The sequence below is a fragment of the Tyto alba genome, unplaced genomic scaffold, assembly GCF_018691265.1.
Source record: "Tyto alba isolate M040663 unplaced genomic scaffold, T.alba_DEE_v4.0 Super-Scaffold_2, whole genome shotgun sequence".
Taxonomy (NCBI): Eukaryota; Metazoa; Chordata; class Aves; order Strigiformes; family Tytonidae; genus Tyto; species Tyto alba.
Window position 1 is genome coordinate 4344657 of NW_024881282.1, and position 25585 is coordinate 4370241.

At 42.2% G+C, this 25585-nt stretch overlaps 1 protein-coding gene across 6 annotated transcripts in view; it reads right to left on the minus strand.

Moving 5' to 3' along the window:
• PAK1 (p21 (RAC1) activated kinase 1) overlaps positions 1-8061 on the minus strand; it is a 76909-nt gene extending 68848 nt beyond the window's left edge. For 2 of the 6 annotated variants that reach the window (XM_032991116.2, XM_032991113.2), the window contains exon 1: positions 7647-7930. The gene's annotated coding sequence lies outside the window, so the exon portion shown is untranslated. Of the gene's footprint in view, positions 1-7369; positions 7421-7471; positions 7525-7646; positions 7931-8042 lie in introns of those variants that run through there. The other 4 variants (XM_032991112.2, XM_032991118.2, XM_032991117.2 and 1 more) reach the window with 4 other exon arrangements.
• Positions 8062-25585: the final 17524 nt, after the last annotated feature.

Genomic DNA, 25585 nt, shown 5'->3' on the forward strand with positions numbered 1-25585 from the left:
TGAAGAGCCAGAAATTAAGACAGGTATTTTTTTTATTAGATCAACATAACAGTGATACAATACTTGTCGCTGGTACTGCAGTTCCCTCTTCTTCCTTCCCTCACAACTTCTCTAGCTTTCTGCAAGGCTATTCAGTGAATATTTCAGTGATTTTGGAGAATTAAGTTATGATGTTAATAATTTACTGTTAAGATGCAGTAGACATCCTCACTTCCCCCAAAAAATTAGGAACTAGAGGCTCAAACCAAAGCCTCTGTGTGCTTAAACTTCATTATTTAAGTCTTCAAGGCACACTTGGATCAAATTCTGTCATTTCTCCCCACAGATAGGAGTGGGAGAAGTCTCTTTTATATGACACAGATTTTTGCATAGATTTCACATCTACAGAATCTTGGAGCTTAACAGAAAGCATCAAACACCTTAACACACACCCACAACATGCATACATTTTACCAAAGAACCTTACCAATTACTTTGATTAACAGAAAGCGGATGGTTTTGATGAAGGGCTGTGCAGCATTATCACCATTCATTTCTAGGCCACTCCTTTGAGTTGAACTCCCAAAGCTTCTCCCTTCTCATCTGCAACCCACAGCGATCGCAACACCAGAGATGCAACACTGAAATTGAACGTGCATCTTATTCCAAAGTGGGACTAAAAACAAGTGCAATGGCAGGGCAAAACAGGGATGTGAAATATAAGCTTGTGGTTAACGTTCTGTGGTTAAACAGGAGAGTTAGCTCTCCTGAGCAGTATGGCAAGAAAATTCAATCAAACTTCTGTGGAAAAAAGAATTAACAGTAACCACATGTATGTGAAGTGCCATACACTGTATCATTGCAGGATCTTTGTTTCACATCTTTATCTTCTTCCAGCCTCCCTCTTGCATGGAAATTGAGTATTCCTAGAACAATTTCTCATTTCAGTAGGAAGTGCCATGAGTCAAGTGGCTCAAACCCTCTCAAGCAGATCCTTTATTAAAGATACTATTTAACAAAGTACAATACTTAGTAAGCACAGAGACTCACATTGGAAAGCCAGCTTTAAGTCATTTAAGGTTCCACAAGACAATTATATTGATAGCCTGAAAACTGCATTTCTATATTATGGAGGCCATATACATATTTCAGAAGCATTAGGAAAAATGTGACCCTTTTTATGAACCAACATTCCCTTTCTCAAACTTGTTCCTTGAGTTCCTGAACTTGAATCAAAGGGTTCCCCCCTACTGCTTTGTTTTGAAACAGTAAAAATTAGCCAGTACATGAATATCTGCCTTTGAATTTTTTACCCTAACTACAGGAACATTAGTGCAATTATACACTAATTTGGATCAGCCTTGATTAAAGCAACTTTTTAGTTCATAATATTATGACTACATCTTCTGGTCTATTAAAAACAATGTTTTACTAAATAAAACACAAACTTGAGCTTCACTAAGAGTTAACACATTCTGTGGTTTGCAAAGGAAAATGACATTAGAATCTGTCTTGAGTGAGGTATTCTTGAAAGGGTAAGGACATTTGTTCTATTTCCAGAAGAACTGAAAAATGTAATGGGAGTTTTATAATTGAGTGTCTTATTAATTTTAATGAACTAATCAATATTGCATTTCAAATCCTGATGTGTCCATTTGCTGCTAATTCCTTTTTGTGCTACACCCTCCCTGGTCTTCGCAGCTGTTAGCTGACTGTTAAATCTACCTTCTATTATAAAGGGTCACCAGAGTTCAGGCTCAGGTGAGTAGTTTAATGAATTAGAAAAGCAAAGGATATACTATGAGCCTGGCCTCATTTTTTTCCCCCTCCCTCTACCTCAACACACACTGGGGTTACAGAGCTCAGTAGCAGCTTCAAACACATGCTCCATCTTACAGAGGTTAGCACAGGGCCTGGAGCTGATATGAATCTAACAGCTTCAGTAGTACAGACAGGATTGGGAAAGAGTGGTTGGAATATTCCTCCTTTCTGCTGCTGAAGGAAATCAGCTTTGCCTTTATCCCAAACATGTCTGAACTATGGAGGCATGTGAATTCTATGGTCAGCTGTGACTTCTAGCCTCTCCAAAGCACAACTGAAACAAGACGTTCTTGCCTACTAAAGGCAAATGATTGATTCATCCTGGCATAAAGCCTTTAAGTTGAACTTGTCGGTAAAAAATGGTATAATGTTCACTTACAGATAGCTGAGGAAATTAAATCCAAGTTTTACAAAAGGAATCACTTCTCTACTCTTTCTACAGAGGAGTTTGGGTGAAGTGGCCAAGCCACTATTTTAAGATCAGCTGAGAATGTGCATTTGGGAATATGTAGGTGCAGAAAATAATCTATACTGGAAATTCTTTATGCTAAAGATGTGATAAGGTATTTCACATTAGACTAAGCTTTCTATATGTAAATGAGAAGAACGACATGAAGCGAGCCACCAGCTCAAATAAAAATATTTCTCACTCCAGCTCCTATTTCACGAATAGAACATAAGCCCTGAGAAACGGGCTTCATCTTGTAAGAGCAGCGTCATCTAAAACACTTGTGTGCCACTTACAGTCATTAAGAGGATTGATAGCTCAAAGCCCTGCTGATGGTTAGAGACAGTAACTCAAAGTCCTAAAGTGGTGCTGTGACACCTTAGCAAGCCACTCTGTCAAACTGTGTCCTAGCCTTTCGTATTTGATTTTCCTTCTCTCTGCTGCCATCTGTAAAGTCATCAAATGCCATGAGCTGTAAATCACGGACAGACGCACTTGAACTACATGCATCAAGTTCATAAAAGCAGGAGACGATGCCTTAAGATAAACTTGAATGACTCTCCTCCGTCCCAAAACCACACACAATATGAATAGTAATTATTTTCCTTCCCCATCCCCCATTTAAATTACAGGTATGGGCTGACTTTATAGAAACAGAAGAGAAAAAAAGGCATGAAACAAAGCTTTATGCCTCACTTGCATGCAGCATGTACTTGCCACTTGACTTGCTTGTAGTCCTACAGCTACAGGCCCACCTAGATCACGGAGATGTTTGCAGCTAGATGTCATATACTTCAAGGCAGTCACAATATATTACGTGTATTGCCTCTCACATGGTAATTGGGACCACAAAGGGCTACTGTAGGAGAAATTATTTATTTTCAGAAAGTACTTTTGCTTACTACTTCTGCAGTGTTCTGATTTGGCCTGTTATTCTCAAATTAGGGCCTTTCTTCTACCCCATTACCTTTTTTTTTCTGCTCTTTTTTTTAAACCTAAGATGATAAAAGAATGCCTGATTTGCCACCGCCTCGCTGATTCTAGACAGGAAGTAGGAAATAGAATGACTTCAAGGCTGTTATATCAGTTTAAGAGTGAAATAAGCTAGCTATATAGCAGGTTCAAAGAGCACAGATTGAAAGAAGGAAAGAAATCACGGAAGGAAAGTTATTGTTTAACCTGCATCTCAGACTAGACGCAAGAGATAGAGAAAGGCCATCGTTAGCAGTATGACTGGAAGTCAGATCACTTGGACTGCCAGTTTGAACAGCTATTCGAGAGCCCAGATAATTTACTAGAAGTATATTAGTACATGAACTAGAAATGAATACTTCTACTTTTTCTTCAAATTCCCCTGAAAAAGCACTTCATCAGATGGCTTTTTTGTTTCCCCTTCCCCCCACCCCAACAAACAAGTGCTAAAATGAAGGGAACTCATGAAAGTTATGCTACTACAGTGCTTTTGCCAGTGGATTTGTTAGCACTGCTGCCTGCCTGCCATCCCCACAGTGAGAGGAGTAAGTGAAACTCCTCTCAGCTACCTGCTGCCATGTACGACACAACGCATGAGACACAGGAGGCCAGGGTGACTACAAAGAAGAATCAGCATTTTTAGAATGCAAGTCTCTGACCTATTTTAAAATGCCTACTGAAGGACAATACAGACCACATCCTAAAGGGGCTTTTTCCTCTCTACTGATCATACTGGAACCCTAGGGAGATTTGCCCAGCTCTGAGCAGCTGTGTTTTCATCCAGTGAGTCCCACAAAGGGCCCTGAAACTGTGACACACACCCCACTGTCACATGCTGAAAAGGAGACAGAGTGTGGGAGGACCCAAAGCCTCCCGACTACAGATGTGAGGATGTGGCTGAGGAGGGCCAGGACAACAGTAACCTTCCTCCCCTGCACAAAGCCAGGGGCAGTCATCATCACTGAGAGCACTGAGTGTTACCCCTCACAGCCATAACATCCACATCTACATGAGCCACGCACAGCCGCACCCGAGTTCTGGAACTTCAAGCTTGGACTTGAGTTAAAACCTGGTTCGCATAAGCAGCATCAGACAATTTTAAGCTCTTCATTCCTAAAGAGCATCATGTGCCTTATGCTCAGGAGGGAAGAAGTGATCACAGTGACTTATGTGTCGCATGAGCGAGCGTCTGCTGACAGTCCCAGTCCTGCTGCCACCAAAGGGAAGGGACCCAGCCATTCCCATCCCTGGGAACGGGGGTGCAGAGCAGTTCCTCTCAGGTGAGAGCTGTGTAAGTGCGTAAGAGTCACACACTGGAGAAATTATTTTCTCCGTAAGAGCAATCCCTCCGTATCAAGCAGAACACGCCTATAGGAATTCTCCCCAATTCCTATACAGGCCAATACATCAGGCTGAGAAAATAAGTTCAGCTCCTTGCCAAGCATAGAAAAAGGCTCTTTCACACAATATGATTCTGGCACACAATATTCTTCTGCCTTCCCATAGAGGTAAAAAGCCAACAAGAGATATTGTTGTACCCGCTAAAGGGCTAACAATTGACTCGGGTTTAAAGAATTATGACTTTTGTTTTTAGTTGTCTGGTTTCAGTCTGTTTCTTGTACCTCCTCAGAAAGAGTGGTTGTTTTTCAGATCCTTTACAAAGTTTATTTGCTCGTTATCTGCTGTTGACAGGATGAACTATAAACCCAGGTTGCTTTAAGGGTGGAGTTCTGGATCATTTCTGTATTTTGCTACTGAGAAAAGTCTATTTCAGCTCTAGTTGATTCTGTACGCTCTCAAGAATATAAGGGAACGGGACCATAACAAACAGCTTTTGAAATTACAAAACTTCCCACAATGAGGAAGCAAGACAGGTGCACAAAAGGGAGAAAGAAGGAAAGAAGCCATAATGCAGCTCACTCCTATCTAAAAACAAAACAAAACAAAAAAAACAACAAAAAAAACGCCAAACAAACACTAGTTAGCAAACTAGGTGAAATTCATGTACTTGTAGTCAAAGCTGAGAGAAAAAGTCTGCACAGACCTGGAAAAGGATACACAAGAATCAGCAGTAATCAAACAGTTCTTTGACCCCTCGAGCAAAAAGAGCTAGCTAGCATCAGTTTTTAATCCAGTGCAAGCGGGGCCATCAGAAACACAATAAGCAATATATTTTCACTTGTGGAAGTTATGCTGGACTTGTCACGCATTTCTGCCAATATCCCCGTGATGCATGGAAAAGCATGAACCAGAAGCCTTACATTTCCCTAGTCTTTTTTTCTGAGCAACATCCAGAGCACATTATATCCCATAAAACCAGTCAAAGCATCCCTGCTGTCATTCTAAAAGAGCATTTTCCTCTTCAATTTTATTTTTGGCTTTCATTTCCAAGTCAAAGAATGGTAGTTATATCATCCCGTTTAAAGAAGCTGGTCCCTCCCCGGAGGACTCAGGCTAAATACCCACCCAGCTTATCAGTCTCCACTCTTAAACTCCAGCTTTGTTATACAGTACAGCTAAGAACACATTCTGTCCCATGGAACAGGACAGGGACAATCCACAGTTAAACAGATTCAGTATTTAGACATATTTAAATTTCCACTGTACCTTCTGTTCTCTGTGCAGAGATGACCTTCACTTCTCTGACTTATCCACAGAAAACACACAGGGAAAAGCAATTTCTAAGCATCCAGCAGACACACACACACACACACACACACACACAAACTGCTCCACAAGGAGGAGGTTCTGCAACCTTATCCTGAAAAGCTGTGAGCAAGATTAACACACCCACACTAAGAGATGTTAGTGGCAGACGTGAAGATGCTCCCTGCTTTGCCAGGTAATGTGTGCAACACCAGGAAACTCCAGGTATGGAGAAGGGGGAGGTAGCTCAGTGAGAGGCATCCATGAGTCACTGTACAAAGAGTAAGTGCAAGCAAAGAGAACAAACACTCTTCCATCTGTGCCCGACACAGCCATTTCACCCAACTACAATACCTGCTTTCACTTTGAAACACCTGGCTAACTAAACAGCTTTTACAGTTAGTGTTACATATATACGTACATCATACACTGCATAAAGTACATGCCCTACAGCCGGTAACAGGTCCCCAGCAAAGAGCCCAATTTTGACATCTATTTATAAATGTTGTTCCTGAAGAAAAAACTCCTGGAGGTAATGTCAGAATAAGGATCAAGTAATGCTCAGCAGGAGCAGATGCACCATGACACATGCACGGATGGAGCCAGCTATTCCCAACAATCATGAATTTTAAGCCCTCTGGATAACAAAAGCAGCAAGAACAAGGATTGCAAGCATGGGAGAGCTGTGGATTGGGGTATTTCCTTGCACAGTGGAAGAGAGAAGCGCTGCTGCCCCTGAGGGCTCATCCTGCTGCTGCTGCTGCCTCTCCTTCGGGCTCCCAGGAACATTCAAGAGCACCCGGAGGTGTCACCCATCTCCCGATGCCCCTTCACTGCTACCCACTCCCCACGCAGAAACCCCCGCTTTGAGCAGGAGGCTGGACTAGAGACCTCCTGAGGTCCCTTCCAATCTGAATTATCCCACGATACTAAGTTCAGATTTGCTTTTAAGTACTTTCACAGCAAAAAAGCCACGGTTTCATACACACACACGGGTGGGGGAGAAGGGGGGCGGGGAGGTTTAAAGACACGCTCCCACCTCTCCATCCCTGCGCACCAGCCACACAAAGCCCGGGGCTGCATTACCCCATCGCCCAGTAATGGTCCAGCTCCTCAATTCTTTGTGTTTGCCCCAACCGCTCCCCCTGCTCCAGCCGAAGCCAGGACGGGGTGCTCAGGAGAAACTCTGGGCTAAGCCCCAATTCCCATCCCAACCTCTGCCCCGGGACCCCAAGCATGCGGCTCCAAACGGCTGTTCGCTTGGGAAGCGCGGGGTCTGAAGGCAAGTCCTTTTGTTAAATGAATGAGCCGGGGAGGCAGGAGCGGGGGAGGGAGGGTGGGTACCTCACTTTTAAAAGGGGGGGGGGGGGGGGGGGGAGGGAAAGGGAGGGGAGGGAGGGGGGAAGGAGGGAGGAAAACCAGGCTGCTCAACCCTCTTTGCAAAGTTCTCGGCTACAAAACACCAAGCGAGGAAATCCCCTTCCCCGGCCCGGCGGGACTCACCTTCCGCCCGCCGCAAGGTGCTGCCCGGCTCTCGGCCCGGCCGCCCGCCCGCCGCCCCTATTGTCGGCCCGGCACCGCCTCCCCTTCCCCTCCCCGCCTTACCACTGCCATTGGCTCCGGGGGGGGCCCGCCCCGCCACCCCCCCGCGCCTTGCCACCAAGGTGGGCAACCACGCACGGTGAGAGGGGGCTGGAGCTTCCCGTTTCTTTTAGCTCGGGGTGAAAAGTTGGAGGGGGGGGGGGAGGGGGGGGGGAGGGGAGGAGGGGGGGGGTGGTACCTTCGCGGTGCGGCAGATCTGGAGCCCCGGAGCTTGTTTTCGCCTCCGTGTTGCCTCGGGAAAAGCCGTGGGGGTTGTGGGACAGCCTTGCTGCAGCTGCAGGGCTGCTGCCCCCAGCCCGGCACCTTTGCAGGGCGGAGGGAGGGAACAGCGTTGGCCTGGGATGTAAAAGCCTTCCGTGATCACGCCATCAACGGAGCTACAAGGCAGGGAGTGGATCACCGGCAATCATACCCTTGGCATGCAACACTGTAATGACTTTATTTCTGTATCACACTGTGCTATCGCAGAGCCGGCTCCGTCGTGCTGAGGAGTGTGTGCGTGCAGATCCAAAAAAGGGAAGAATAAATCAGGCTCTGCCCTGCTTGTGTGTTGCACAAGCAGAGATGTCTGTACCTCAGACTGCAGGGACACGGGTGATGGTTCTTCCCGGGATCCAAAACTGGCTGGAAACTTGTCACCCTGGTTAAGAGCAGTTTTCGGCTCAGCGCTTGTGCTCTACTGAGAGAAAAAAAGGAGGAGGGATTTGATTGCCCAGCCGTCCAGCTGCACCACACTCAAGAACAGAGCCTGGGCATGCTGATGCTGTGTGCTTGGAACACGTTGTCTAGACATACAAAAATAAAACATTAAGTGAAGCAGGTAGATACAGATAAAAGGGAGACAAATAATACAGGTCACCACCCCAGACCTACCTTTTATACCCAGACAGCATGCCCACATATGACAGATTAAGACAGTGCTGCCAGAGTCTTGCCCTTCTCCCTTGTACCAATGTTTATCAGTTTGTTTGGGAGCTAACCAGCAGAAAATTAACCCCACAAAAAATAAACAAATGAAGGAAGTGAGAATGAAAGTCTGGGGCTGGTAGGGAGAGTAGGACTGCAACAGAGCTGATTTCAATCAATTGTGGAATTGCACGCTTAGAATTACTTCCCTCTGTTGGATACATTTAAAATTGGACTCAAAACCCCACACACAGGCAGCACGAACCCGGAGCATGGTCTGTCCATAGTTTGTCATCTGGCTGTGACATAAAGGTGCTTCTCTCGGTACAGGGCAGGATATCAGCCACTTCATTTCAAATGCAGCCATGATCAGCCCGTATCAAGAATCCCGCAGTTACATGGGAGTTGGGCTTATGTGATTGTTGCAGGGGGGGAACTCAGGAAAAGAACATGCATTCTGTTTGAATGTCTGATCCACAAAGGTGGCACCGTCAAAGTTGGAGTTAAAACTGAACAGTTATCCTTCAGCCCTGAACTGAGACCGGAAGAGTAACTTCCTTTTGTACCATGCTCAAAGTCACAAAGTGTTTTCAGAAAATGCACCCTGATAATTTAAAAAAAAAAAAAAAAAAAATCAATCTTGAAGCCAGGCAAGAGATCAGTCCAAAATACTCATAAACATGCCTTGTCTGACAAGATACTTTACCAAATACATTCAATCAACCACTTGGAGAATGCTTATGCAAGCTGACTGTGGTGGATGACCTGATGCCTGGTCCATATTCAGCAGGTGTATTACTTTAACAGCCCTTGCCATAGCTGTATTTGTATAAAGTTTAAAGTATAAAGGTACTTAAAGCAGCATGAACTAACCAGGACTTTAATTATAGGTGCTTTTTAAAGACACCTGAAGCTGAGAAAACACCACAGGTTAACTCGGTTCAGAAATTATTTCAATTAAATCTTTGTATATTCACTGCCAAGGAATCTCATCAAAACATTCAGAACTGTATTCTTACATTTGGTTATTATTTTACCCTGTAGTAATGCAGAATCCTAAGGAGATCCTGAAGCGATATCCTGGGACTACAGTACTTATAGTTTTCTAAATTACCCAGATTTCAAGACTCCAATCTCTAAAATTGTTTATGGATATTTCAGAGGGAGTTCACAAACAAAAGGAGGGAGAGGCATTTGGAACGTCCACGAACAACATCAGAATGAGACCTAAAGCTACTGCAGCAAACTAGAATTTGGTACTCGAGAAAGGAAAGAGTGAGATGTAGACCATTTTATTTGCATTCAAAGCACTCGGAGCAGAGAAAGTGCTCAGGGGGTTTTCAGGGAAAGGATCCATCTTGCCTTGCAGTTAGGATAAAGTCAGATGGCCCCTTCCCAGTATGGGGGGAAAGGGGAATTTCTTACACCTCACAGAAGGGTCTCTTGTGTTCTGTGGGAAGAAGCCTGGCACCAGGCCACAGCCTCAGTGACCAACTCATTGAACAACTGATTTTATGGTGAACGTGTAATAACCACAATTTTCTCCCCTTCAGATGTACAGCAGAACGAGCAGTCCAGCTGCCACAGGGCACAGCCTGATTTCTTTTTTGTCAGCAGTACCAGTATCAATAGTTCTTACCCTGCTGTGCAACTCTGCTCCTGAGCTACTCCCTGCACTGTGCCAGCACAGCTATTTGTGCAGCTATGTAATGGAAGGGATCAAGGAACTTGCCCACCTAAGATTTTTCCTGGGTGTTTTTCAGCCAGATAAAATCCCCAAATATCTTTGCTGACACAGTGCAGGGGGAACACAAGAGCATGTGAAATCACAGAAGCTAAATCTCAGCTGAGGGACAGTAACTTGTTACAACATACCAACTTAGTCACCTGCAATCATCCGTCCACTCCTTTAATCTGCTCCAGCAATTAGAGACAAATTGGCCTCAGCCTACAAGGAAGAAACGAGAGTTCATGAATGACCTGAAAGCTAATTACAAGTTTCTAAGTCTTAATAGTCAGGCAAGGATTGGAAAAAGACAAAAAGAAAAAAAAGGAGACCTACAGTCATATGGTACACAATTACAAAGTTCCTCAGCCAGAGATCGCACTGCGAAGGTGTAGAAACAGCAAGCACCAGCAGGCAAAACTGAAGGTGATGGTGGGTCAGCATATTACTGCCTAGAGGTTTCTCACCCAGAAAATCAGAAGTCAATCCAGCAAAATAATGCTGTTACACTGGTGTGAAATGATGAAGAAGACAGACTATGATTCATCACTGTCCTACATATCATATAAACTTGTACAGGGCTGCAGAATGTACGTAAGACACTTCCAAATCAGAGCTATCTCCTTTTCATTCTACTTCGTCCAGATAACCCAACAGTCTAAAGCGGTGAGGAATGTGTTTCTTGACACAAATCTGTGATCCACAAGAGTAAATGTCTTCTCTGAACACACACACACAAAAGCACATCAGAAACAATCTTTCATTTCCTCAGTAAGCTTTAGGGTGTGCTAGTACCAGAAAAGCAAAGTGGCAAAATAACAAAAGGGCCAGAACACCTGGTGGTGAGCAGTACCTGCTTCCTATCTTACATATCCTGATGTTAGATGGTGGGTAATACCCATCACAAAGAAAGCGAGAATCGGTTCCAAAATGTATGTGAGTAGCACATTACATCTGGTGTGTATTTAACATGGACATGCATTTCCCACCATCCTGGAGAAAGGTTTGCTAAGGTTTTTCTGCCTAGAATGAGTTCAAATACAGGGGTAAAAAACAGGGTCACCATTTTAGCAAAGCTGGTTCTGGATTACACTTGATCTTAGCACTATCTGCAGTTTTATCAACTGAAATAAAAAATCCAGTTTATGCACTACCACTTCTCAGTATTTGGCTATGTCCAGTAGTTTCATTCTGGATGAATGGTCAGAGCGCCATACTGGGCATGTTCCCACTTGCCACTTGGTCCTCCATTTCAGTATCATGAGGCTCACAGTAAAGAGTCAAGGATATGTCTGGTGCAGGTATAACAGTAATTACAAGCTGGTACATTTTTTGATGCTTAAATCCCAGATCATTCAGGTTCTCCTTAAGGGTTACTTTCTTGTTGGTTAAGTTACCCTATAGTTGCTTGAAAACTGAGAGGAATCTTCATGACATTCCAATTTTAAATAATCTCTTACCACTTCACTGAAGTCCTGGAATCTGGCAAAACCTCTGGTGATGAATACGCTTCTACATTCCAGATCTCCTTTAGCCAGGAAATTGCACAGAGACAGCTAAGAGCACTCAGTGCTTTGGTGAGCAGTCAGCAAGTCAGGGTGAATACTAGGGAAGCCACAAGTGACTATTTGATTCTGGAAGCCTTGTGTATCTCTGGAAGTCATAAAATACAGATGGGTAATGGCTTGACGAGGTCAGTCTTTGATTCATTAGCTAACAGCTGAATCTAAGCACATACATCCCAGTTTTGAGGCATGCTGCAAATTCAAGCTTAAAAAGATGGGGGAGTTTTGCCCTGCACTCTGAGTTTCTGTGGAGCTGTACTGGATACTGGTTTTGACTTAGATTTTTATGTTTTCTCAAAGATCTGAAGATTTTTTATTTTAAAAATATGATTGGCCACTGGTAATCTTATGTAAAAAAAATTTTCAAATGCCATAAGCTTTTTTTTGGGGGGGGAGGAAGTGGGGAGGATGTGCACATAAGCTTCAATTGCATTGGGTCAGCCACTGGAGCTATGTGAATTCACATCGGGATCTGATCATTTGCATTTTAATCCTACATTGTGCAAGAGTCTGTGGAGATGAACACTGTAACAGAAAAGCTTTCTTTCAGATATTAAAACCAGTATTGATGTGCTCCAAAAGCATGCATGAAACTAGAGTGAGAATTTCCACTTTTAATTTCCTAACTGTAGTTGTAGCTGTACTTCCCAGCATCAGAACTTCCTTTTGCCTGCAGTCCAAAAAGCCCCTATCCATCCCTGCCCCTATTCTTCAACAGATGTTTCTTGAAACATCTAGCCCTACTTCCTCCCATTTCCCCTCTCCTTCATCCCCCCCAGCCCTACTTAAATCATTCACCTCATTTCTGAACATCCCTTCCCTGCCAGATCCCACCAGCCAACCCGAAGTGAGGATAGGCATACAGTCTAGACGCTCCTTTAGGGATCAATGTTCCATCTTGACTGGAAATCATGACAGCAACTCTTCTTTGTAAAATACAGGCAGTATTTTATGGCAGTGCTGCAGATGAAGAACAAGGCACCCAGGGAGAGCTCGAGGGGCACCACTGAGAGGTGAGGGGGGGAAAGGGGGAGGTCGTAAATACTGCTTATTCACTTGGGCCTCTGGAGCATGAAGGAACTTGCTGACAGTGCAGGAACTGTGGAAAGTAGCACAGTAAAGGCAGACAAACATCTGAAGCACATGAGAGCACGTTGCCAGACTGGCAAAATACCTCCAGAAATCACAGAACGAGCTCTGGTTGCTGGATCCTGGCCTGCGATGCTGTATGGCAGAGCCTTCTCAGAACTGCTTGGGTGACTGTCCTGGCCTCAGGTGTGAACAGGTTATCTGTACTGTCCCAGAACCATGGCTCTCATCTCTCCTCAATACAAAGAATTCAGGAAAAAAAAACCGTCAACAGTGTTTCAACAGACAAGCCTGTGACAGGTTTTCCTTCCAGGATTCATCTTACAGAGTTGCAATGGTTTTATAAAACACGCTCAGAATCGCTTTTCATTTTTTTGCTGTCTATTTTACTGTAGACCTATGATGAGATAAATCCTTGTCTGTGAACATGTGAAAGAACACTGCAGAAGTGGATTTACACATAACTTGAGCTCAACAACTAATGAACTGGTAAGAAATCCAGAAAAAACACTTCTGAAAGTGAAATTAATCCAAATTATCCTGAACTATGTTATTTTTTAAAATGTCTTTTTACCTATAGATGGGGAGAAATTAAAAAAAAAAAAGCTGTAACAACACGGCAACAAGGGAGATGATTCTGAAAGTGTGGTAAACCAGATGGCAGTAAACTTACCTTTCATTAGGGACTGCCCAAGTTTAATGGTCTATGTTATAAAGAAAATAATAATAAAAATAATTTTAAAATCAATTAGCTTTTCCTCTTTATTGATTTTTCTAAAGTATGCCTCTGGAGAGCTTCCACTTCCAGTATCAGGGTTTAAAAACTAGGTAATGCAAGAGACAGTCTAAATGAGACATCAGACAGGGACTACTAATCCAGGGGTATTTATTACTCAAAACCTAACAAAAGCAGCTAATTTTTCTACACAGAAAGTCTTGGCTGCATTGTAGGACACTGTAAATAGAGGAGGATGAGCCCAAAAGAGATTGAAACAGTGTAATGGTACAACAAAATTAGATTCTTTTGCTGCTTTTCGTGAGTTTATTCAAACTGAATGACTCTGAAGACCCAATCCTGTTCTGACTGAAGCCAGTGAGAGATTTGCCACACATTTCAGAGAGAACAAAACCTGCCCTTCAGTCATAGCACCTCTGCCAGATTTTGTTTCACACCCTGCCAAAATGTCATAGCTTGAATCACTTCAGTAGCTTGAACCATTTAAAACTGGACTGAACAAAAGCCCGGAGAATAAACTGCGGAGAGAAATCTTCCCCTGTTCTTTCCCTTATCTCTGCTCTTCTGCCTCACTGGGTTGCATGAATATCAACCAAAAACTGCAGAGCACTGACAGACATGGAGTCTCTGGGCACTTCAGATGCATCACAAGCAAGCTGTGAAAATATGAAACCACCATCCTTCACGTCTGCCTATTTGCACTGGGTCCAAGATGGACTAAGTGGATCATAACACTGATTATAGAGTAGCTGACTTCAAATGTGTTGGAAAAACTACACTGAATTTGAGATATTTCATGGCAGCTTCGAACATCAGTGCAGTTAAATTGTATTAAAAGAGCAAAGTAAAGGCCTTCAGCAACATAATCTGTACTGACCCGGAGCATGCAGAGTATCATAAAAACAGGAAGATAATACAAATTATTAACTCCTCAAAAAACTGAAAAGATGGAGCACCTATTTTGCCAGGTAAAGAGCAGCTTTGGTAGTTAATCCAATAGAGGGAGCTATAAAAGGTCAGTGGCAATTTGGCTGAGGATAGTAACACTGGTAATTTAATTATACTGGTTGGTCACACTAAAACCAAAGTTACACTGGAGATATAGATCACTTCAAGCCTGCCAAGAGAGCTGGCCCTGCAGAATTCCTTTGATATGATGTACATCTCAGTGCTGTCCAAATTGCTGACAAGTCCCAGATTGTTCTGCAGGACACAGGAAATCTTAATAAATTAATTTAATCGCATAATCCTTTCCACTTTCTTCCTCATATATACCTGAATGAACTGCAAAATAGCAACATACAATCCCCTGACCTTTTCCAGTGGCTGCCTTAGCATACTGCATAGATCTTCCAAAACTGGCAGGATAGAACTGAGGTTTCAAGAACATGCCATCCTCTAACTTTATATTCCTGTCAAGCTGTCTCTGGAATCAGAGAAACATCAAGTTGCACTAGTTGTAACTGGCAAACATATCTCTGATGAGGTTTCTATCCTGAATCTGACCATCTTGTCTGCATTTGTTAATTAATAGTTTTAGTGCTGGCTGTATTGTTTTTGGTTTTGCCACATTTTCTGGGATACATAGAGATTCTTATCAAATTATTCAATTCTTACCAAATAATTAACTTCATCAGCATAAATTAATCACCAAACCATCCTATGAGCAGTATTGCAGATGGGGAAAATGAGGTAAGAGCTCAACCAGTAGCCTCAGGCCATGAAGCAAAACTACTGCAATTATGTTTCTTGAATTCAGGTGTTCCTGTCTCCCAGTTCTGTTCTCAGACTAGATCCGTCCTTTAAACTGCCTCTGAATGCTTCCAGTCACAGCAAATATAAATCTAGTGGAGCAGACCTGACTCAGTGCAGTCATACAGAGACCTAATCTTCAGCAGGCAGGTGAACTATAGGGAAGAAACATTTAATATTGCCATTTAACGTTTGCATCAGATTGGCAGCCTCTGTCCAAAGGCTGTGTGTTAGCAGACAGCAGCCTTGCAGAAAAACGTGATACCGAAACTTACTCTCTGTTGACGGTGGCTTTTATCCCACCCAGACAGAAAGATGTAAATGGCTGTATGGAGAAGAAGGGCCTAGAGGCATGAGGTAAATAATTTTCAAAGAACAGTGCAGAAAGTGAGCCAACTGCTGATGTATGCGGACTGTGTTTGAAAAAGTGTGGGAAAGCTACTTGCTTACGGGGATCTGGGGTGGGGAACGTTTAAGTTCCACGAGGGACAGTGCTCTGTTGTGAAATCTGTGTATGGAGGATTTCTTATTTTTGCATGTATGCTTAGATTTCTGTGACGAGCGCATTTAATAAAACTATATTCCAGGGGACTGTGCTGAAGTAATTGTTTTTGCTCTATAAGTGGTTACAAAATAATAAAGCCCTCAGTCCTTTACACTTCACAGGGGAGAATGTACAAAGAGCTGCTTAATCTCTTTCAGTTCAGCTCTTTTATTCTCATGGGTATCCAGTTTCAAGGTATCCGTATCAGACTGAATTCTCAGCCGATCCCCAAAGCAAAGTGCATCCAACTGTAAGGTCTTGTTTTAACATGCTGTTTCAGGACCGACCAGGTTTCAGCACAAGCATGTGAGGGTTGCTATGCCTAAATCTGTTTGACATTGGCAGAGGAGCAGTATCACAAAATCCAGTAGTACTCATTCTGATGATGAAATGCCGACTAAGCGCTTTCACAATGCTGGGCTAATCTTAACGCTGATGTTTGCGATCTAGAAGGAAACAAGCTCTACAACTAAAGTAGGCATGTCACCAAGGAAAATTTGAATGCTTCCTGATTGGTTTTCCAAATAATTATTTCATTTGCTTCTAACAGAGACTAGCTTGCAATTCAAGTATTATACGGTCTTCTTCATTGCAAGCTGCAAGTAAGGAATCAGATGGCAAGATAGAAATCATACCACAGGATCAGTTAGGAAAGAATGGTGAAACCAGACAATATTAGGGGTTCAAATTAACTTTCTCCCATTATTTCCAGGCAGTCTCAAATGCAAAGAGGAAAAAAGGAACATATATCTATAGTTAAGATAATAAATTAACACCTGCATGCTAAATTAATTTGTTAAATTTGCTAAATTAAAATGCTAAATTTGGCTCAGTCACTTAGCAACAGCTGCATTAGTTTAAGACGTTTCCATTCTGCAGCTGTTAGATATCACCTCACGCTGGAGCTCCTATCCCTCTAGCAAAGCCAGCAGAAGGAAATGTGTGCCTACATTTTGCCTGCTCCTCTCCAAAATCCAGTATCTTAACTCAGATGCACCTTGATCAACTATCTACAAACCTGGCTTTGTCATCTGGTAGAAGCCCCAGCATACGTTCATTCTGACAGCTCTGATGTGAAGCAGTAGCCCACACCAGAGGGGCAGAACAAGCGGTCACATCTTAAACTGCCATAGCAATACTCACCAGAGTGTATCCATCAACGCCTGAAGTTAAGGCGAAAGAATTGCGAATAAGCATGAATGCCCAAGGAAATAAGGACACAAAAACTTCTACTGGATTTTTGTCCCAGTGCAACAAACAGTTTAGGAATTACCAGGCCAAAAAGAAGGAGCCCAGGGGTTAGTGCAGGGGAAAGGGAGATCCAGTCTTGGTCCAGGCTCTCTTGACTACTTAACTGCCATGCTGCTGCACCCTTGGTTATCTACTTGTTTCCTGATGTGACTGTGTGTGCCGGGATGTGTGTTCAGGTCAGCACAGGTGCAGCTTTCAGACCACGACCGTCAGTGGCTGCAGACAAAAGAGTGACTACTCTGAGGATCCTGGGTAGGGTTAAGAGCAACAGAGGAGCTGAATTACCTGCCAAGACAGCATCCAGCCCAATGCACAGAAGAAAAATTGAGAGTGCCAGAAATTTTGCCAACCAGAAAGAAATCACTTCGGTTGGTGACTTTGAAAGCCCGTGCTTGCAAACCTGCACACCTAAACTCCAACAGGACAGTGCTCAAAATTCAGTATTTTGATCCTTGGGTATTCCTGTCAGAGAACACCACTGGAACAATATGTTAGTCACAGAAGGAGAATCTCTGTGGGCTGGTGCTCACATTTTCTTGTTCAAGTGGATCAAAGAAATTGCTCTCTAGGAGTTGCAGCATCTCTACCTTCACTGAATGCCCTTGGGCAGGGCATAACAGTGCATCTTGGGCAGTGGGGGAAGACGGTCTGCCAGGCATCACCGCTATTCATCAGGCTGGAACTCCCTCAAACACCGTGATATTTTTCCCATGCTGTCCTTTGACAGGAAGGCCTTAACAAAACCCATAAGAATAACACTGCAGACTCCTTCCCAGTACAATAAAATTTAGGCTAAGGATGATGTCTTCATACAGCTCAGCCACAAGGAAACAGTTGGTATGCTGGAAAATGCTGCTTATCTTACTAATCATTCCCTTTTTCATTGTGTTGTCTCTCTTTAGGAACAGAAAAAGACGGGAATCAGACTTTCTGCTCCTACCCTGTGTATACATTGCATAGTCACAAGGGATGCCACAATCTCTGGCTGATGACAGTTTCAGACTTAAAAACTAAACAAACAAAACATGTACCTAGCCTAGGCCATGCAGTCATTAAATTCTGTTAAATGCACACACATGAAAATCATACCTGAACCACGCATATTCTACAGACCAAGATCAGGATTCCTACCTGATGTTTTTATCGGTACCCCCAGTGGCGAGGCCATGGCTTGTAGGCATCACCATAACACTAATTATGAGCAATCATTCCGAACTTAAATTGTAGTATGCCAAGCCCTAACGCATAGCTGCAGCATCGCACACACACTTCCCAACTGCCCACTGGTACTGAAGAGAACAGGAATTATTTTGGGTTTATTTCCACTGGGAAGAGCACATCCTTATGTACAAATGGAGGAAAACCATCCAACATTGCAAATCTCTGTAACAAACAGAAATTGCCAGTGTTTATATCTTCTCCTTGTTTTCTTCCCCAAACCCTGTCAGATAAACGTGATGACTAAGACCACAAAAACAGCAGCAGGTTAAGGCCCACTTAGTAAGGGAAAATACATTTAAACACATAAACTTAAGTCCCTAGAAAAATAAAGTCAGCTCAGCAAGCAACCCCAGTCCTCAAAAACTTTGTAGGAAGTTCTCCATTTCCAAAGTGTTCCCATCTCTTTAGCCTTCCAGGTGTTTCAGTTTTTTGGGTGTTGTGGTTTTGTTTTTTTTTTTTTAATAGCACAGTTATTTGCAGGTGTTCAGGGTGAGTAGAAATGCAGCTGAAATTACTACTCAGGGTGGTGTGAGGAATGCTTCTAGCAGACTCTGACTACAGAACGAGTCTCCTGTCTGGCCAGGACTCTGCTGCTTTGTCTGACAAACTGTCTTGGGCTGCTGCCAAAACTTACTTATCTTTCCAGACTGACCCTTTCCCTTCTGACTGTCCCAGCCTACCTGTCCTATTCTTCACTCACTCCAGAGGCTGGGAGGGAGCCCAGCTAGTGCATACAAGGAACTCAGGTTTTCTGCCACCTTCCCAGAGCATGTTTTCAAGCACATCTAGATACTGGTATACAAATCAGATAGATAAAGCCAAGACTGACAGAGATTTCCCTTTTAGGTCCGCTCTGCAAACCACTTCCCAAATGAGCTAATTAAGTCTCGGTCTACTTCATATAATCCTAGAAAATTGACTTTTTGTAGACTTACAGACACTATATAGAGAGTGGAATTTGTACTTGCCCAGGACTTGCCAGCAGACCATGACAAGCACTCAGTGACTTCATCCAATCATTGACAACTCATTATATCCAAATCATGCCGGCTTCAAAAAAACATGCACAACCTGAACACACACGGTGATCCTGACATCTGCTAGTTGTCAACTCAGGTGGAGCTTGGTAAACCCAGGATATGGTTCACCCCCTTTGCTGTTTACCTCCATGTTTTCCACGAATCTTTCCTTCACAACCCATTAGCAGGCAATGTGTCACAAAACCACCAGTTTAATGGGTTCACAGGCCACAATCATGAAAAATCCCAAATAAGTAGGGAACTTTGAACTCACCTGTTTATGTCACCATTCTTGCGAATAATCCTCCCTTTTGCCTGTTTGACTCAGTTTTCTTTGCAGCAACATGCCAACTACTTCACTGAAGTCCTGAGAGATTCCATTTTCTTGTAAAAAAACAGTTACTTTACAAAATAAAGGTACACCCTTGTTCTGATACTATTTATTTTGGTTAACTCCTTTTACTTTTTACCTGATCGCCACTTGCCTCTAAATTCTCCAGATTTGTTGTAAAGCCTCACTTCCATCAAGGCCAGATTAGTGGGTCTGAGAGGCTTACTGCTAAGCTACAGTTTGCTGGTTGCTCTGCAGGACAGCCAAGAAAAAACTAGCACACTCAAGACCTCTGCTCCACAGAGATTTGGGTTTTCTTTAAAGAAACTTGCCTTTTTGCTTGCAACGCAATCCCAAAGAAAGCATTATATAGAAGTGAAGTCACAATGTCAAAGTGTTATTTACACTTTGATTGCAAGAGAACAGTTTTGCTAGCTATGCCCACTATTTTTGTTTGCTGTGGTGTCACCTTCTGTGGCTGGGGGGGGGGACACCACATTAGGAACAGCTACACTTGCACTTCTCCCTTATATAACAAAGTAATAATTTGAAGTGTGATCACTGGTACTTACTGCAGATCAAAAGAAGGCAGCTGATGAAACTGAAGTTTGTCTAAGCACATGAAGTGACTTTTCTTGTTATTTCAATTGGAACAGAAAGTTTTGATCCTGCAGTTCATCCACATGTCTGCAAACCAAGCCAAATTCTCCTGTCAGTCACAAGCTTGCCACGTGCATTAGACCCGAGTCATACCAGGTGTAACTCTACAAACTTCCTCACAATCACACCACAACAAATTTAGCCTACTGTTATCTTTATTTGCTTATAACTAAATCTTTTATCCAGGCTTCTAGAATATAGTAGAAACTTAAATGGACATCACAACCTCCCTGTATTAACCATACCAAATAAGTTTAAAGGGGGAGGCAGAGCTGCCAAAAAATGTACTGACTTTGAAGAGCTGCACCTGGAGACCTGAAGACAGCTGGCGCAGAACGATGGCTGGCATCCGCAGGGAATGAGCTCCTCAGACAAGCTTCCTGACCTGAGAAAACCTTGTTCTCCCAGCTCAGTCAGAGGGGACTGCAGAATGAAGAACAAGACAGCCAGACTGTCCTTGACCGCCTGCCTGCTTGAGGAGATGAGAGAGGGTCACTCAAGCGTTTTCAGGGGAGATGATTCTAGCTGTTTCATGTGTTATAAAACCAAGCAGCTTATCTAATATTACAAGAAAGACATAGAAGCCAGAAACTTTCACAGTCACTACTGTACACTCAAATCACTCCGAGCTCTGTGGGAAGGAGAATAATGTACGTCTCTAAACCCACAAGCATTTACAACAAAACAAAATGATGATCTCTATTGTCTGTTAACACTCAGCCTGCAACATCCAGCTGGGGAGGTCTGACATGCACCAATGATGCTTAAGGATTTTAAAAGGTTTTATATTACAAATTATTACTAACCATCATTATCACCACAGGATTTAGAGTCCTAAGGTGATAACAAAGGATAGTACAAATTGTACAAAGATAACACGTCTCCTGTTCTGAAAAGCAGTCTAAATAGACAAGACAGGAACCACACACCACTATTCGTGTTCTCAAAACAAAGTTCATACATCTGTTTTTTTCAAATGTAGTCCAACTCAGTAGTAACTGAAAAATCTGGGCTTCTGACAGCTATTCTGTTTTGTGACTGCAAAGCCTTACAATACTTGCCTGGGGCTTCCAGACTCTACCTCTATACAAGCAATAGACAACATTAATTAAACACACAAAAAGGATGTTAAAAGAACACTAATGAAATTTGCAAATCTAAACATTTGAAGGCCATGAAATGCCAAAGCGAATGTCAGCTGCACCACCTTAATTAATGCCCTTTGCATACATACCTTATAATGGATTTTAATTATCTGAGTTGGTGCTGGTTTTCCATAGATCTCTGTGTCCTCATTTGGTTCACAAAAAGAACACTCACCCAAGGGAAGATTGGTGTCATTTGTCTTCATGCACCAAATTTAGGTAGCCTGAGTCTTAGGTAAACTGAATTTCCTTTTGAAATACAGATCTTACTATGATGAATGTACAAAACCATATTTAGGTATCTCAGGGATGTGGCAATAATCCATCTTTTAAAGCAACAGCAGCTCAATTTCTTTTTCCCTCCTTATTTCATGCATGTTCCAATGCCATATTCACTGTAAACTGGCCAAACCTGAAGACAGAAAATAGTAGTTTATTCTATAGTATTGTATTATTTTCCTCACAACAGAACTTCAGCATTTCTTTCATACTTTTATAATACCCTAGAAAGGGGAGAAGCAATCTCTCCAGTCCTATAAGGTAACAGCTCTTGCTCAGTCTCAGTTTCTCACTTCCTGACATCCTGTCATTTCTGGTTTGTTTCTCCAATATAATTGTCCCCACGCACACCAAACTGTTTAGGTAAATCTGTTTCTACTCCCCTACAGCCAATCCAACACCTTCACAAGGCCAGTCATAGTTTGCTGTTCTTGTCCCCTCTCTCCTACCGTCTTCTCATCCAGCCTCTGCCATTCTCTCATCCACTGTTTTATTTTACTGTTGAAGTTCAGCACATCTCCCCAGAACATGAGAAGTGAGACTCTTTTGCAAATTGCTTCTGACTTGGCCAAATTTAGGTTAATTTTCACAGGCACAAGAGGTACAGTCCTGACACAGAGTCTGTACTCTTGCCAAACTGGAAAAAAAAAAAAAAAAAAAAAAACAAACACAAAAACATCCAAGCTTCTAAAATGTTTTAAAACTGAAAACCCATCTCTTCTTCTCTTTTCATACTGGGAAGCAATTGAACAGCTTTGGCTAAAATTTCAGGTGGAAGTGGGGATAAGTCAGCCCAAGACAGACCCTTGGCTGAAAAACATGCACTAATTAAAACTAAATAGACAGCCTCAAACATAATCCCCATTACAACTGGTTATGGTAAAATAATTATTTTTATTGCAAATTATGCTTTTTCATGGTCTCCATATGTGTTGTGATAACCCTGACAAGACATCAGTCACATTTCTGAAGAAGTTTGCAAAGTTATGGTCTACTGACTCTTGACATCAGTTCATTAAATTAATCTCAGATTGTAAACACTAAGAGAGGGAACTGGGTTTTCACATGCACTTGCTGAATACCTCACCCAAGGGGATCCATGATCCATGCAGCTAATTATTATGTTTTGAATATGTTTTAAATATATTTTGAATGCGTTGCACCCTTTAGCATACAAATACTACTTTTTTTTTTTTTTTTTTTTTTTTCTTCCACACTCTTTCATCAGAACCAGCAGGATTCAATTTCCATGTAGTATTACCAAGTCTAGCTCGTTAGTTCATTCTAAGTCTGTGTCTTGGAATTTTAAGCACTTATTATCCTTGTTATTGGTGGTTTACCCGGATGAGATTGTGGAATTGGACTGGAGCAAGCACTTTCACAAACACTGACGCAGAATCCTACACAAACAAGATTTAAGTCCTAGCTCATAAAAAAAAGCTCCGTCTCTGCCTCTTTAAGGTATATTGACTTATGAAAGAAAACATACATCTTGCTCACTTTGCTGACCTTCAGTTTCAGTTTTGCTCTAACATGCAAGTCAGTTCTCCCCTATCCTAGCTGGGTCTGATTTTACTTTTGGGAGGTTGAGCTGAAGATTCTGCCAAGAACAGACTAGGAGAGACACTGCATTTCTGAGATCCTCTGTTTGATCCTCAGTTTAATTAAAATCCACTCTTTCCATTTATATTTATTCTTTAGACAAATTATGCAGGGTCAGTTTTGCTCTGGCACAGCATATTAAGCCCTGATAAAATCGGTGACTTGGACTTTGGCTTTTCTTTAAGATTGCTTCTCAGGTTTCTGGGATATTGTTACATTTTAGCAGGGGAAAGTATTAGACAGTAAATGAGCCTGCACGTGTTTTAGCTGTGATTCTAGGAACGTAAGTGATAACATGACTGGAAAGGAAGCCTTGAATCATGAATTTGTGTTCTCTGCTTCTAGAAGCATGGGAATCAAAGTTTAAAATAAATGTACTTGGATTTTGCTTAGAAATCTTCTACTTTGCATTTTACACTGACGTCTTTCCATTTAGTACTGTCTTTTACATTAAACAGGTCATCGCTCTGCTGAGCATTAGTTTGCTCCACGTATTCTGAAACAGCAACCAGAGACATTTTAGGATTTCACTTGCCTTTGTCTAGGCACATCTTACTGCTAGTCCACAGTACACTAGCAGCTGGCAAATACATCCAGGCGTTTTACCTCCACTCTTTCTGCAAATCTCCTCTCTTCTATCAAAATTTTTTTCTTTAGTCCTCACTACATGACTTTGTGATTCGTACTATCAAACTTCACTTGATTTCTATTACTCCAGTCCTCAAGGCTACACAGGGCTTCCTATATGATATTTCATTTCTTCTTTGTTTTGATATTGTCTTCCAATTGTATTTCATCAGTAAATTTAATTAGCAGAATCTGTCTTGCCTGAAAATTTGCCTTGAAAATATTGTTCATCTATTGTTTTCATATGTTTTGTTTGTATTCTATTACTGCACTCTGACTTCATCATAAACACCCGACAAGTCTATAACCACTTAGATCTAATAAAAAAGTGTTTATCCAAGCAGCACAGCTGTTACTGATCCCGTCACTTTTTCCATTGAAGACTTTCTATCAACTTTGAAATTGTTGTTACTTGGCCACTAGACAGACTGGGAAATTGTGATGGCACTTTAGTCCAACTCCTCAATGATATTCCAACTAAAATGATCTCATTTGTTAAGTTCAGAAATGTTACCTACTGAGAAGAAAGACATCCATTCATGTTTCTCAGAACTATTTTTCCCAAGATTTCTGTAAAATCATTTCAGTCACATACTGAATTGTTTTCTGAAATACCGAGGGCTAGAAATTGGAGAAGGTGGGAGAAAATGGGTGTTTATAACAAGAGCTTCAATTCTGGGAAACTAGTGGCATCACAGAAAATTAGCAACTGTCTGTAGTTACACACCAGCTGAATCTGACGCCAAACCAATTTTTGTTTAAAGGTGGCATGGAAGTTCAGACTTCAGAGACTTTAACATGGCACCTCTCAACAGGCTTCAACTCATACAAAGGTAGAAACAGAACTGAGAAGTGGCAGACTTGACACAGAAGTTGTTTCAAAGATCTGGTGTCTCAGTGTTGTCCTCCAAGTTACCTCTTAATATCTATCTTGAAGGATGATGCCTAACATCTTACAGAAGAAAGAAAGTCTCTTGATACTCAGTGCCCTAATTTTACCCTCATGAAAACTTTCAAAGCTCCAGTTTATTCAGCTTAGGCCCAGCACGTCCACAGCAAGTAGCAAAACCATTGCTCACTTTTTAGGCCAGGAATACCCAAGCAGCAGCAGCTGATGGTAAAAAACAATGAACAAACTCATACTCATCTGAGCACAGACTGTGTGCTCTCCATACATGAGCTGGGTTACGCTTCTTGATCTCACAGTTCTCAGGTTTACCAATAACTTGGAAGTGGCTGAACAGAGGATTTGGGAGGGGTGTCCATATTTTACTTTGATCTTGTGATCATGGTACAAACTTGGCACTCAAGAGGCCTAGATGCTGCTTCATTCCTCCACATAATCCACAGCCTTCCTGTCATCTCAGGCAAGGCATTTAACTACCTGTTGATTTACTACACAGTAAAATGAGTAATTTTCTACTGGATCTTGTAACAGCGCTCTGAAACACGTTTTTAATGTTCAGGTAATATTCTGAGATCATTGTTATTACTAATTCTTTGGATTACATTAAGGTTATAGATCCCATCTGAGATCTGATTGCATGCCACACTGCAATGATGATCCATACACCCTGGTGTTTACTCTGTAAACTGACAAGCAGAAGGATGCAGACAAGCAGAACAGGAATCAAATCAAGATCATAACACAAATAATTATGCAA